The sequence below is a fragment of the Microcebus murinus genome, chromosome 3 (assembly GCF_040939455.1).
Source record: "Microcebus murinus isolate Inina chromosome 3, M.murinus_Inina_mat1.0, whole genome shotgun sequence".
In the NCBI taxonomy this organism is placed as follows: Eukaryota; Metazoa; Chordata; class Mammalia; order Primates; family Cheirogaleidae; genus Microcebus; species Microcebus murinus.
In genome coordinates this window covers 73,801,730-73,816,238 of record NC_134106.1, presented here as the reverse complement: position 1 = coordinate 73,816,238, position 14,509 = coordinate 73,801,730, and the positions used below count along the sequence as shown (strand labels likewise).

Sequence of the window (14,509 nt, the reverse complement as noted above, 5' to 3'; positions counted from 1 at the left end):
GCCCTCCAGCTTTGAAGGCGGCTATGCCCTTGCGCGGTGGAGCCCGCCCCCGAGTCCGTCCCCGAGCCCGCCCCCCGAGCCCGCCCCCGAGACGAGACCACTCCTAGAGTTCCGAGGAGCTTTCCGCCCGGCGGGGAGGTGTGTGTAAAGCCTATGCCCGCGCGTGTTGGCGCTGCGGCAGCCCCTAAGCGGAGTGAGTGACGGGGCCCGCCTCCGGATTCCCTCCTCTTAAGACTCAGGTTCACAGGAGCTATGAAAACAAAAACAAAAACGAAAACACCAGAATCTGGTGAGTTAGGCGCTTCGTCGTGAGCATATATATCTTTACTCCTTATTGGGTCTTAGGAATCTAAAGGCGCTTGGTTCTTAGTACTGCAGGATGGTTTCTTTTTAATTGTGGTAAAATATACATAACATCAGACTTAACATTTTGCCTATTTTTGTTACGTTTTAAAAAGTAGCATTAAGTACATTCACATTTTTTGCCACCATTAATTACCACCATCCATCTCCAGAACTTTTTAATATGCAGACTGAAGCTCTGGATAGAACACTAACTCCCCATTTTCCCCTATCCCCAGCCCCCGGCAGCCCCCATTGCACTTTCTTCATGGATCTCACTACTCTAGGTACCCTGTAAGTGGAATCGTGCAGTATTTGTCGTTCTGTGTCTTAGGTCCAGAGCTGAGAGAAACACAGGAAGCCTCATGTGTAGCAAAATGCTGTTTATTTTGAGTATCTGGGTGCAGATGGATGGAGGCAAAAAAGCGTCCACGAGAGGAAGAGGAGAGCCTTGGGTTTTATAGAGGGTTTTTCCTGGAGGAGTAAGTAAGTGGGTCAGAACAGCCCTTTGTAATTAATTCTTTTTCAAACAACCAGCTCCTAGGACCCCGCCCGAGTCACATCCATCCTTAAGGAGAGCTAGGGAGGGATAAACTTTGTCTCTATCAGGAGGAAAAGGAATGCTGGCTGCAGCTGTCTGTTAGATTTACAAAGTCTAGGCACTCTCCAGACTCCTGCAGCTATCGTTTACAAGCCTAAATTTTGCATTAACTATATTCTGTCGTATACATACTTTTCAGGTTCTCACCCCGAACAAACCTAACGCTGTGACTGGCTTGTTTTACTCAGCATAAAGTTTTCAAGGTTCATCCATGTCATAGCATGTGTCAGAATTTCCTTCTCTTTTAAGGCTAAATAACATTCCATAGAATGGACATAACACATTTTACTTACCTGTTCACTCGTCTGTGGACACAGGTTGCTTCCACCTTTTGGCTATTGTGAGTAAGGCTGCTATGAACATGGATTTACAAATAACTCTTTGAGATCCTCCTTTCAATTCTTTTGGATATATACCAAGAAGTGTTATTGTTGGATCATATGGTAATTCTATTTTTAATTTTTTGAGGAACCACCATATTTCTTTCAGGGTGGCTACTGTTTAATGTATATTTTAGCCTTATGAGCTGGGTGTATGCCTAACTGAGAAAGGAATGGCAGAGGACAGATCTGGTAGTCCTGAGTCCTTAGACATACCTCATTCCCCTTGTTTCAGTCTTAACATTTTTTCATTTGAAGTTAGTCCCCTGTTTTAGCTATTCTCCAGTTGAATGGAGAAGTCTGGAAAATGCACTTGGCCCCTTGTGTGTCTTCTTCTCTGGGTGCTGGAGCGGTGGTGGGTAGAGAGGAGCAATTATATCTGGGCCCCTGTTTTCCAGGTTTGTGTCACCAGTTGGGTACTCATCAGGGTGTGAAGCCCTTGCAGAAGCCATTCTCTTTGGCCCCAAGTAGGTAGTTTGGGGGAGAACCATGCTAGGGTTTTTGGATTTGTGTATTTTGACATTTACATTAGTAGTATAAAATGTTTAAATAGGAAAACTGATCATTATTTGAGTAAGAATTTTGGACACTTTATCTAGGACCATGACTTTGTGCCTAATGGTTAAATCTAGCAGTTGGTCAAGAGCTTTATTTGGTAATGAGTAAGAAAGGGCTCCTTCATGGACCGTTTTGGAAAAGCGAAGGGGGTTCTGTTGGTCTTCATAGAATCAAGGTGGTTGAATGGTTTTCAGTTTTAGAAGTCATTTTGCCTGATCTCCCACCTAGTGCTGGACAATTCTACAGGTCCCATGTAGGTAGGTATCGTACCTTTGCATGAATACAGCTGGTGTTGGGGAGCTGCCTTTCCTGTCCTGTTATTGGAAAGCACTGCTTATTATGAAACTTTCCTTAAAATGAGCTCAAAATGCCCTCTTGCTCATTGGTCCTAGTCCTTTGGAGCAACATAGGCTAGTTCTGCATCCTTATTATTATCCTTTGGCTATTTGAAGGACTGTTTTGTAGGATACAAAATGAAAAAAACTAGACAGGTTTAAAAATTCTCAACTCACACAAAATATCCACCATGGCTCTCCTTGATCCTGCTGGCTTTAAGGGCTTCCCATTGCTCTCAGGCTAAAGACCCACATGTCCCTGCAGGACCTGGCCTTTGCCTACATCCTCAGCTTTAGATCACACTGTTCTCTCCTGGCTCACTGTCCTCTAGTCACACTGCTTTTTTCTTCATGAAGCTCCACCCCATACTCTTCTCTCTGTCTGGGAACCTAACCCCTCCTCCTCCTTTCTCCTAGTTAATTATTATTATTATTTTTTATATAACAGCTTTATTGAGATGGTCACATACCATACCATTCACCCACTTACAGTGTGAAATTCAATTTTAGAATATTTTCATTACCCCCTAAAGAAATCCCATACTCATTAGCAGACACTCTCAATTATCCCCTCCTCTCAGCCTCTAAAAACCACCTAATCTACATTCTTTTTTCTTTCTTTTTTTTTTGAGAGGTAGAGTCTCACTCTGTTGCCAAGGCTAGAGTGCAGTGGCATAATCATAACTCACAGTAGCCTCAAAATTCCTGGCCTCAAGTGATCTCCTGCCTCGGCCTCCCAAAGTGCTGAGATTACAGGCATGAGCTACTACACTGAATCTCTACTTTCTGTCTGTATAGATTTTCCTGGACACTTCATAGACATGGAGTCATGCAGTATGTACTTGGTGATGGCCTTATTTCACCTAGCATAATGTTTTCAAGGTTTATTTATGTTTAAACATGTATCAGTACTTCATTCCTTTTTATGACTGGATAATATTCCATTGTGTGGATATACTACATTTTATTTACCCACTCATCAGTTAATGGATATTCAAGTTGTTTCCATTTTTTGAATAGTAATGCCATGAATGTTCATGTAAAAGTTTTTGTATAGACATATGCTTTCAATATTCATGGGTATATACTTATGAGTGAAATTACTGGGTCATATGATAACTCTATGTTTAACCATTTGAGAAACTACCAGACTGTTTTCCAAAAGCAGCTGTAGCATTTTATATTCCCATCAGCAGTATATGAAGGTTCCAATTTCTCTACATTCTTAGTAACACTTGTTATTGTTCATCTTTTTTTTTTATTTCGGCATATTACGGGGGTACAGATTTTAAGGTTTCAATAAATGCCCTTTCCCCCTTCCTCCCACAAGTCTGAGTTTCCAGCATGACCATCCCCCAGATGGTACACATCTCACTCATTATGTATATATATACCCGCCCTCTTCCCCCCTCCCACCTGCCCAATACCCTATTACTGTAGTACCTATGTGTCCACTTAGGTGCTGCTCAGTTAATACCAGTTTGCTGGTGAGTATATGTGGTGCTTGTTTTTCCATTCTTGGGATACTTCACTTAGTAGTATGGGTTCCAGCTCTAACCAGGAAAATATAAGATGTGCTATATCACCGTTGTTTCTTAGAGCTGAATAGTACTCCATGGTATACATATACCACATTCTATTAATCCGTTCTTGGATTGATGGGCACTTGGGCTGTTTCCACAGCTTTGCAATTATGAATTGTGCTGCTATAAACATTCGAGTGCAGGTGTCTTTTTTGTAGAGTGTCATTGGATCTTTTGGGTAGATGCCCAGCAATGGGATTGCTGGATCAAATGGTAGATTCACTTGTATCGCTTTAAGGTATCTCCATATTGCTTTCCACAGAGGTTGAACTAGTTTGCAGTTCCACCAGCAGTGTAGGAGTGTTCCCCTCTCTCTGCATCCATGCAAGCATCTATTGTTTGGAGACTTTTTGATAAAAGCCATTCTCACTGGAGTTAAGTGATACTACATTGTAGTTTTGATTTGCATTTTCCTGATGATTAGAGATGTTGAGCATTTTTTCATATGTTTGTTGGCCGTTCTTCTGTCTTCTTTAGAAAAGTTTCTGTTCAAGTCCTTTGCCCACTTTTTAATAGGGTTATTTGATTTTTTTCTTGCTGATTTTTGTGAGTTCTAAGTATATTCTAGTTATCAGCCCTTTATCAGATGGGTAGAATGCAAAAATTTTCTCCCATTCTGCAGGTTGTCTGTTTATTTTCATGACTGTTTCTTTGGCTGTGCAGAAGCTTTTTAGTTTCATCATGTCCCATTTATTTATTTTTGTTGCTGTTGTGATTGCCTTTGGGGACTTCTTCATAAACTCTTTGCTTAGGCCGATGTCTAGGAGAGTGTTTCCAACATTTTCCACTAGAATTCTAATAGTTTCATGCCTTAGGTTTAAGTCTGTTATCCAGCATGAGTTGATTTTTGTGAGAGGTGAAAGGTGTGGGTCCTGCTTTAGCCTTCTACAAGTGGCTATCCAGTTTTCCCAGCACCATTTATTGAAAAGGGATTCTTTACCCCAGCGTATGTTTTTGTCTGCTTTGTCAAAGATTAGATGGCTATATGAGGATGGTTTTATATCAGGATTCTCACATCTGTTCCACTGGTCAATATACCTATTTTTGTGCCAATATCAGATTGATTTAATTAGTACAGCTTTGTAGTATAGTTTGATATCTGGCATATTAATACCTCCCATTTTGTTTTTGTTGCCTAGAATTGCTGTTGATATTCGGGGTCTTCTTTGGTTCCATACGAAGCGTAAAATTATTTTTTTTATATCTGTGAAGAATGCTGATGGCATTTTAATAGATATTGCATTGAATCTGTAGATCAGTTTGGATAGTATAGACATTTTAATGATGTTCAGTCTGCCGATCCATGAGCATGGTATGGATTTCCATCTGTTTACATCCTCTGTTATTTCCTTCCTCAGTGTTTCGTAGTTCTCCCTGTAGAGGTCTTTTACCTCCTTGGTTAAGTATATTCCTAGGTACTTTAGTTTCTCTGTTGCTATTGTGAAGGGAATTGAGTCTTTGATTTGGTTCTCAATTAAATTGTTGTTGGCGTATATGAATGCCTCTGATTTCTGTGTATTGATTTTGTATCCTGAGACTTTACTAAATTTATTTATCAGTTCCAAGAGTTTCTTGGTTGAATCTTTGGGGTTTTTAAAATATAATATCATATCATCAGCAAACAGTGAAAGTTTGATCTCTTCTGCCCCTATTTGGATACCTTTAATTCCACTTTCCTGTCTGATTGCTGTAGCCGGGACTTCCAGCACTATGTTGAATAGAAGTGGAGATAGTGGGCAGCCTTGTCTGGTTCCAGTTCTAAGTGGGAATGCTTTCAATTTTCCCCCAATCAGTATGATGTTGGCTATGGGTCTGGCTTGTATCGTTTTTAGGTATGTTCCTTCTATGCCTATTTTATTAAGTGTTCATATCATGAAAGGATGTTGAATTTTGTCAGAAGCTTTTTCTGCATCTATTGAAAGAATCATGTGGTCTTTGTTTTTGCTTCTGTTTATGTGGTGAATTGCATTTATAGATTTACGTATGTTGAACCATCCCTGCATCCCTGGGATGAAGCCCACTTGGTCGTGATGTATTATTTTTTTGATAAGCGTTTGGATTCGGTTAGCTAAGATTTTGTTGAAAATTTTTGCATCTATATTCATTAGGGATATTGGTCTGTAGTTTTCTTTTTTTGTTGTATCCTTTCCTGGTTTTGGTATCAGAGTAATATTCGCTTCATAAAAGGTGTCGGGGAGGTTTCGTTCTTCTCGATGTTGTGGAATGGTTTCTGCAAGATAGGTACTAGTTCTTCTTTGTAATGTGGTAAAATTCGGGTGTGAAACTATCTGGACCGGGACTTTTCTTTTTAGGGAGATTTTTAATTGCTGTTTCTATTTCAGCTCTTGAGATTGGTCTGTTCAGGAAATGTATTTCTTCCTGGTTGAGTCTAGGGAGGCTGTGTGTTTCTAGAAATTTGTCTATTTCCTCCATATTTTCCAGATTGTGTGCATAAAGATTTTTGTAGTATTCATAAATTATATCTTGTATCTCTTTGGGATCAGTTGTGATATCTCCTTTTTTGTTCCTGATGGAGCTTATTAGAGATTTCTCTTTTCTGCTTTTCGTTAGCTTAGCCAGTGGTGTGTCAATTTTGTTTATTTTTTCAAAGAACCAACTTTTTGTTTTATTAATCTCCTGAATATCTTCCCTGTTTTCAATTTCGTTTAGTTCTGATTTGATCTTGTTGATTTCACTTCTTCTGCTGGGTTTGGGGTTGGTCTGTTCTTCTTTTTCCAGCTCTTTGAGTCGTTTCATTAGATTGTCTATTTGTGATCTTTTTGACCTTTGGTTATAGGCATTTATGGAGATACACTTTCCTCTCAGAACTACTTTAGCTGTGTCCCAGAGGATTTGATAACTTGTCTCTCCATTGTCATTTTGTTCATAGAATTTTTTAATTTCTGTCTTGATTTCTTCATTTATGAAGTAATCATTTAGTAGGAGGTTGTTTAATTTCCATGTTTTTATGTAGAAATGTGAGTTTCTGTTAGGGTTGATTTCTACTTTTATTCCACTGTGATCTGAGAAGATACATGGTATGATTTCTATTTTTTTTTTAATTTCTCGAGGTTTACTTTGTGTCCTAGGATATGGTCAATCTTAGAGAATGTCCCGTGAGCTGATGAGAAGAACGTATATTCAGTGGATTTTGGGTAGAATGTTCTGTAAATGTCAGTCAGACCCATTTGTTCCAGAGTTTTGTTTAAGTCCATTATTTCTTTATTAATTTTCTGTTTGGAGGATCTGTCTTGTGCCATCATGGGGTGTTGAAATCTCCGGCGATTATGGTGTTGCTATTAATCCATTTGCTTAGCTCCAGTAAGGTTTGCTTTATGAATCTGGGTGCACCTAAGTTGGGTGCATATATATTTAAAATTGTTATCTCTTCTTGTTGAATTGTGCCCTTCACCATTATATAATGACCCTCTTTGTCTTTCACTACTTTTGTTGGTTTAAAAACTAAATCATCTGGCCGGGCGCGGTGGCTCAAACCTGTAATCCTAGCACTCTGGGAGGCCGAGGCGGGCGGATTCTCGAGGTCAGGAGTTCGAAACCAGCCTGAGCAAGAGCAAGACCCCGTCTCTACTATAAATAGAAAGAAATTAATTGGCCAACTAATATAGATATATAAAATTAGCCGGGCGTGGTGGCACATGCCTGTAGTCCCAGCTACTCGGGAGGCTGAGGCAGAAGGATTGCTTGAGCCCAGGAGTTTGAGGTTGCTGTGAGCTAGGCTGACGCCACGGCACTCACTCTAGCCTGTGCAACAAGGTGAGACTCTGTCTCAAAAAACAAAAACAAAAACAAAAAAACCAAAAAAAACCCTAAATCATCTGAAATTAGAACTGCCACGCCAGCCTTCTTTTGGCTTCCACTTGCTTGGAATACTGATCTCTACCCTTTTACTTTTAGTCTATATGCATCCTTGCAGGTTAGATGTGTTTCCTGAAGACAGCATATACTTGGCCTGTGTTTTCTTATCCATTCATCCAGCCTATGTCTCTTAAGTGGAGAGTTTAAGCCATTCATATTTATTGAGAGACTGATAGGTAAGGTAGATTACTGTTCATTCTGTTGGGTTGGATGTTGTTGCTTTGATTTCTCTCTTGAGCCATGGTAATAGCTGGCCTTTAATCTTTGGTTTTGGTTGTTTTTATATTCGTGAGTTTTTATTATGGTGTTCCATGCGTAACACTGTTTTGAGTACTTTTTGTAGGGCTGGTCTTGTCTTGGTGAATTCTCTGAGACTTTGCTTATCTGAGAATGTCTTTATTTCTCCTTCATATGCGAAGCTTAGTTTTGCAAGGAATAAGATTCTAGGCTGGGCATTGTTTTGTTTCAGAATGGTGATAATGGGGCCCCAGTCTCTTCTTGCTTGTAAAGTCTCAGTAGAGAAGTCTAGTGTTATTTGAATTGGCTTTCCCTTGTATGTTCCTTGCTTCTTTTGTCTTATAGCTCTTAGAAGGGCCTCTTTAGTTGATATTTTGGTCAGTCTGATGACTGCATATCGTGACATCTTCCTGTTTGCATTGAATCTCCCAGGGTCCTCTGAGCTTCTTGAACTTGTATATCAAGATTGTTAGCAAGGCCTGGGAAATTTTTCTCTATTATATCTTTAAATAGCTTGTCCAACCCTTGAGTGTTGTCTTCTTCCCCTTCTGGTAACCCTATGACCCTCACATTAGGTTTCTTCACATAATCCCACATCTCTTGTAGGCTTTGCTCTTTTCTCTTATTTCTCTGCTCTATCTCTGTGACTGATTTATTTAATTGGAGGGTGTTATCTTCAATCTCTGAGATACTTTCTTCTGTTTGATCTGTTTGTTCTTGAGACTTTCCAAGAAAGTATTTTGTAGTTCCCTGAATTGATTGTTCATTTCCTGGAGTTCGGTTAAACTTTTCTTCATTGTGCCTATTTCTTTAGTGAACTTTTGTTCCAGGTCCTAGAGGCTTTCTGTGGTTTCTTTGTGTTGGTTATTGAGTTGTTCTTGCAGGTCGTTGAATTTTCTTATGATCCACATTCAGAATTCCTCTTCTGTCATTTTGGTTTCCTGAGTTTGGTGTCTGTTTCTAGGGGGCTGGTGCTCCTCTTTGGTGGAGAGTTTTCTGTTTGGTTCTTCATATTTCCAGAGTTCCTTCGCTGATTTCTTCCCATGTGGATCAGTTGTTGTTTCTTTCCTTTAGGTTTTCGTTTGGGTAATCACAAGCCTTGTTTAGTTTCTAGGCCGGTAGGTGGTGTCTGTGTGTGAGGTTTGACCACTCCCTGTATAGTGAGTCAGTAGGTGCCGTGAAAAGGGTGTGCAGGATGCCCTCCCTGTCAGTAGGTGGCGCTTGCTTGGAGGAACAGGCTGCACTGTTGTTTTTGTGTCCTCTTATCAGCTCTTGTTCCTGTAGAGAGGCACTCTAGTGTCTCAGGTGGTCAGTGGGGCCCTGGGACTTCCAGGTGTGTCCTTTTCTCCCCCTCGGTGAGGGCTGGCCTAGGAGAGAGTCTGGGTGGAACTGGGTTGGGTAAGCCTGCCCTCAGGCACCACCAATGCTGTTAGCAGGGGTCAAAGTTCTGTTCTCTGCTTCCAGGAAAAGCTGCAGGGAGGGGCTGGAATGGCCCTGCTCAGTCAGAAAATCTGCGTGTGGGGGTGGGGCTGTCTGAGATCCGCAGTCTGGAGTGGGCCTCGCTTCTTTCCACCCTCCCCAACTCGGCAGCTACTCCTGGGCCTCTGCCAGCAGGCCAGACCACATGCCACCAGGCCTCCCCTGGCTGTGATGCCGGCCGGGAGGTTCCCTGCGTAGGAACACCACCTGGGCTGGGTGCACGGCCTCCCTTTGGGGGGAGGGTTGCCCTCTAGGATGCTGATCTGCCCCCAAAGGCACACACACCTCAGTAGGCTGTTCAGGTATATCCCTTCTGTGCCTGGGCAATGCGAGACCTCGGTGCAGGGGATCTGGTCTGCAGGTCTGACCTTTGGGTCCCAGAGTTCAAACTATATTTCATCAGGGAGAGGAGTGCCGGTCCAAATTCCCCCTGGGGAGCCCAAGCTGGGTCTATGTCTCTCAAGCCTCAGGGTCTGCCCCGTTCTCCTGGGATCACCGTGCCAGCAGGACCTGGGAGGGCTGGCGGGTAGGGAGCTCACGGTCTGAGTTCCCCTCAGTCAGCTGTAGGGCCCCAAAAGGGAAGGTCCCGTTCCCTGGAGGTGCCTCCGGCTGGTGGCTATATTGTCTCTCTGGGCAGCCTCGGGTAAGGTCAGTGCAGGGGAGAATGAGGCAATATGGCGCCTGCCCTGTGGCTCAGGTCTGTGCACACGGAGGTGCCCCGAGGGAGTTGGGAGCCTGGTGCTGTGTCTGCTACTGGCTTACCGCTCACTGGCAGCGGCCGTCTCTGGGCTGGTGTCCGCAGGTCTCTCCACCCGCTGGGGAGCCCACCAGCAGTCCGAGATGCAGGGAAGGGGAAATTTGACCGATAAACCTACCCTTCCCGCTGGTCTCCAGGCTGCTCCGGCGGCGGTCTCAGCTTCCAGTTCTCCCCTGCAGCCTCCTCCCATGGAGTCTCCCGTGGTCTCAGGTACCCCTCCTTCCGACCCTCGTCCGCTGTATGCTCGTCTTTTTGCTTCTTTCTTCTAATTCCTGCTAGAATCTGTCTTTTCTGCAGAGACACTCTGTCTGGCGGCATTTCTCGTCCGCCATCTTGATTCCAACCCTTGTTCATCTGTTTGATTGTACAATCCTTGTGAGTGTGAAGTGGTATTTCATTATGGTTTCTATGTGTATTTCCTTGATGGCTTATGATACTGAGCATCTTTTCATGTGCTTATTGTCCACTTATATATCTTCTTTGAATATGTGTCTATTCAGATCCTTTTCCCATTTTTAAATTAGGTCATTTATCTTCTTACTATTGAATATCTCTTAGTTAACTCTTAATCATCCTTCAGTCTCAGGCAAAGCATCCTTTTCTCAAGGAACCTTTGTGATTAACTTGATTATTTGTTTATCTTTTTTCCTGCTAATCTGTAAACTGAGGGCAGACTATTATAGCCATTGTGTCTGGCACCAAATAGAACCTCAATAAATATCTGTTGAATGAATACAGCTTTTTCCCTTTAAAGACCCTTTCAATTCAGTAACCACACTATGTATTAGAAGTAGCTGCAAGCCCACTCAATAATACTGCTGGGTCTTATAGCCCATGTGGCTCCATCTTATCTACCACAATATCATTAGGGAGTTTCTTACATGCTATTCTAAAAATCGAAATACAATATAATGTAGAAAGTGGAAAGAAATGAGCATGGCTAGGTTGAAGTCACCAAGCATGGCTGACTGGCTCGTCAAGAGACCTTACCTGATGGTTTACAGAATGTTTACCTTCACCCAGGTTCCAGTCCTCAATGTGCATTTAGGAACTTAATTTAATCACTATCCTTCTTGTGGATTAGTTTCTCAGGGATGAATTCACTACCTAAAAGTGATAACAGCTAGTCAAGTAGAATAATGAATGAACCGAACACTCTAGATCCATGGTGCTGTGCTAAGCTCTTCCTGTATTTCATCTCATTTAACACCACATACCTTTGATGTAGTAATTGCCATCTCCATTTTTGCAGGTAAGGAAACTGAGATTGAGAGATTAAGAGACTAGCCCCAAATCACAAAATAAATGAGATTTGAATCCAATCCTGATTCCCAAGTCTGTTCTCTTTATCTCTATAGTATTCTGAATTCACAAGAGACTGAATTATAAGATAGAGAGCCAATTTTAATTTATAACAGGACTAGAATTGCAGGAAAGACTTGACTCACATCTTCTAGCCAGTGCATCCTCTTCCTGGAGGCAGATATGTTGGAAACCGGTTATAATCAGAAGTTCCTTTGATGAGTATGGGTTAGGACAAGAGGAGTTATGCTCATGACAATAAGCCATGATCCACTCATTGCTACAATAGAGGTATAGCAGCCAATGGCATCCAGGTAATCCCAGCAAAAATACAAATGAGGTCTGTGGCATGACTTGTTCCTAGTGATCCCAGGCTGAGACCTTGTGATTACAGCATTTTATTCTTTGTACCCACAAAACATCTTTTGAATGATCTTCTAAATTGTTGCAGTGCATTCATATCAAGAATGCCTGTCTGTAATCACAAATCCTCTCTTTTCTATTTTTTAAAAAAATTAGTAACAGTGTTTTTCTTCACAAGAGGAATAACTGACTTCATCATCTATGAAGTGGTAAATAGGAGCCGTGTGGGAGAAAATATGTTCTACTTCTTGAGGGGTTGACAGGAGAGCGTTCCTCTGGAAATCAAGGCCTCTTGTTGTCATGCCAGGAGACGAAGTTAGGTTTTGGGGTGCTGAGAGATGAGAGGATAAGTCAGGGACAATCTAGTCATATTTTCCTTATTTCGTAGACCTCTGTCAATTGTGTAGAGCACAATAGACCTTTCAGAAGAGTGAACCTAAGTGAAAGCATCTACTTGCCAGACCCTTCAGCTTCTGTGCAAGAGTAAGTGAGTATATGACAAGGAGGGCCACTTGTACTGTTGAGTACCCTGTTTCTAAATGGGGCCCACTGGTATCCCTGTGGCAGTCAGATAGCTTCTGTTGAATTGATGGGACTTGTGCATTCTCGCCTCCTCTAACCCTGGATTGACTGGGCCAAAGGGAAGCCATTGTTAGCGCTATGATAAAACCATCTTTGACTTTGGGAGTTCCTTAATTCAGTGGTTCTTAACCAGTGATAAACAAGAGAATTACTTTTGGAGCTTAAAAAAACTAAGGTGCTCAAAGTCTCACTCAGAATTACTGAATCAGAATCTCCAGATGTGAGGCCCAACATGTATACTTTAAAAAATCTCTAATGTTAGAGAAGCCCAGGCACTCTAAAGACTTCAGCTAGTCATTCTAGAGGGCTTAGCCAGTTTGCTCAGAAGGTTGCGTAAGACCCTGTATTGTTTGTCTGTCAGCCACTGTGATAGAAAAATAGGTAAGAGATAAGTTTTTGAGAAGAGGGAGCAAAGATGTTCTTGGCCAGTAAGAGTGCATATTAGGGAAAAAGAATGAGAGGGAAAGGCAAACAATGACAAGAAAGATAAATGACCTCATATTAGGGAAGTGAACATCTCATGCCTGGGGTCAAGAGAGAGTACAAAAAGAAAGACTACTCTGGTTACACAAAGAAAGAAATGAAATAGAGATATTTTTTTTCTTGTAAATTAAAAGAAGCTCCTCTCTATTGAGGTATAATTTACATATATTGAACTTCATCCATTTTATGTATAGTTCAATGAGATGTTTTTAAATAATAAAATTTGTGTAAATTGGAATTTTGTCATGCAATCATATATTCACTTAAAAAATCAGAAAAGTATATAATGAGAAAACCCATTAAATTATAAATTATTCAGTCATTCAGAGATAAGATATTCACATGATGGTGAATATCCTTCCATAATCATTTGAATATTAATAATAGGTATTTTAAATAGAAACAAGATCACACTGTAAAAGTATTTGTAACTTATTCTTTTTTTTTTTTTTTTTTTTTTTTTTAGAGACAGAGTCTCACTTTGTTGCCCAGGCTAGAGTGAGTGCCGTGGCATCAGCCTAGCTCACAGCAACCTCAATCTCCTGGGCTCAAACGATCCTACTGCTTCAGCCTCCTGAGTAGCTGGGACTACAGACATGTGCCACCATGCCCGGCTAATTTTTGTATGTATAGTTTTAGTTGGTCAATGAATTTCTTTCTATTTTTAGTAGAGACGGGGTCTCACTCAGGTTGGTTTTGAACTCCTGACCTCGAGCAATCTGCCCACCTTGGCTTCCCAGAGTACTAGGATTACAGGCGTGAGCCACCACGCCCGGCCCTGTAACTTATTCTTTATATCCACAATGTATTATGAGCAAAATAAAAATATGCTTTCCAAATTGCAGATATCACAAATTGAGAGAGTGCCAGTGTATCAAATGAGAGAATCAGGATCCAGCACAATCTAGAAAGTTCTTGGGGCCAAATTAACAAGATTAAATTTAATAGGGATACATTTGAAGTTCTGAACTTAGGTTGAAAACCTATAGGTCTTAGTTATCTATAAATACTATATGAATCAACAATGTCACTTGGTGTTTAAAAAGCTAATGTTTAAGCTGTTGTAACAAGAGCCTGGTGTCCAAACTAGGAAAGAAAAGATCCAACTCTAGGCTGTGCTGGTCTGACCTTATCTTGAGTACTATACAGAATTCATTTCTGGCCAAAAAGTACATCAAAGATATTGATAAGCCAATGTTGGACAATGTTGACAAATATATGTAGTTATAAAACTGGCATACAATCAAGGAATAGATACAGATAAACAAGCATATTTCATATCCACCACAATAATTATTGCTATCTCAACAATTCCATCTCCTCCAAAAGTTCAAGTGTAGGTATTTTTAAATGTCAGAGGAGGTGACTCAGTGGGAGGAGGGTTAGGCAACTGTCTTTTGGCTTTTTGCTTTCTGTACCTTGGATCGAAAGGCAGGGCTTTGACTTTATGCTCATCAATTTGGAAACTGATGTATGTCTGTAATAAAAGTCACAGACTCTAACAAGTTCAGTGCTCAGACTGTTGAGAATCATTGTGGTGACCCTCCTACTGTGTAGGTGGTGAGGGAGGTAGAGTAGAGGTTATGAATAGGTGGGTCTGGGAAAATATTAAAACGCTCCAAGGCCATTTC

At 41.2% G+C, this 14,509-nt stretch overlaps 1 long non-coding RNA gene across 1 annotated transcript in view; it reads left to right on the top strand.

Annotated features, from left to right (window-relative positions):
- The first annotated feature begins 114 nt into the window (after window positions 1–114).
- LOC105859194 (uncharacterized) overlaps window positions 115–14,509 on the top strand; it is a 59,309-nt gene continuing 44,914 nt past the window's right edge. The window contains exons 1-2 of the long non-coding RNA XR_012918597.1: window positions 115–289; window positions 13,345–13,501. This is a non-coding gene — a long non-coding RNA (uncharacterized LOC105859194). The remainder of the gene's footprint in view (window positions 290–13,344; window positions 13,502–14,509) is intronic.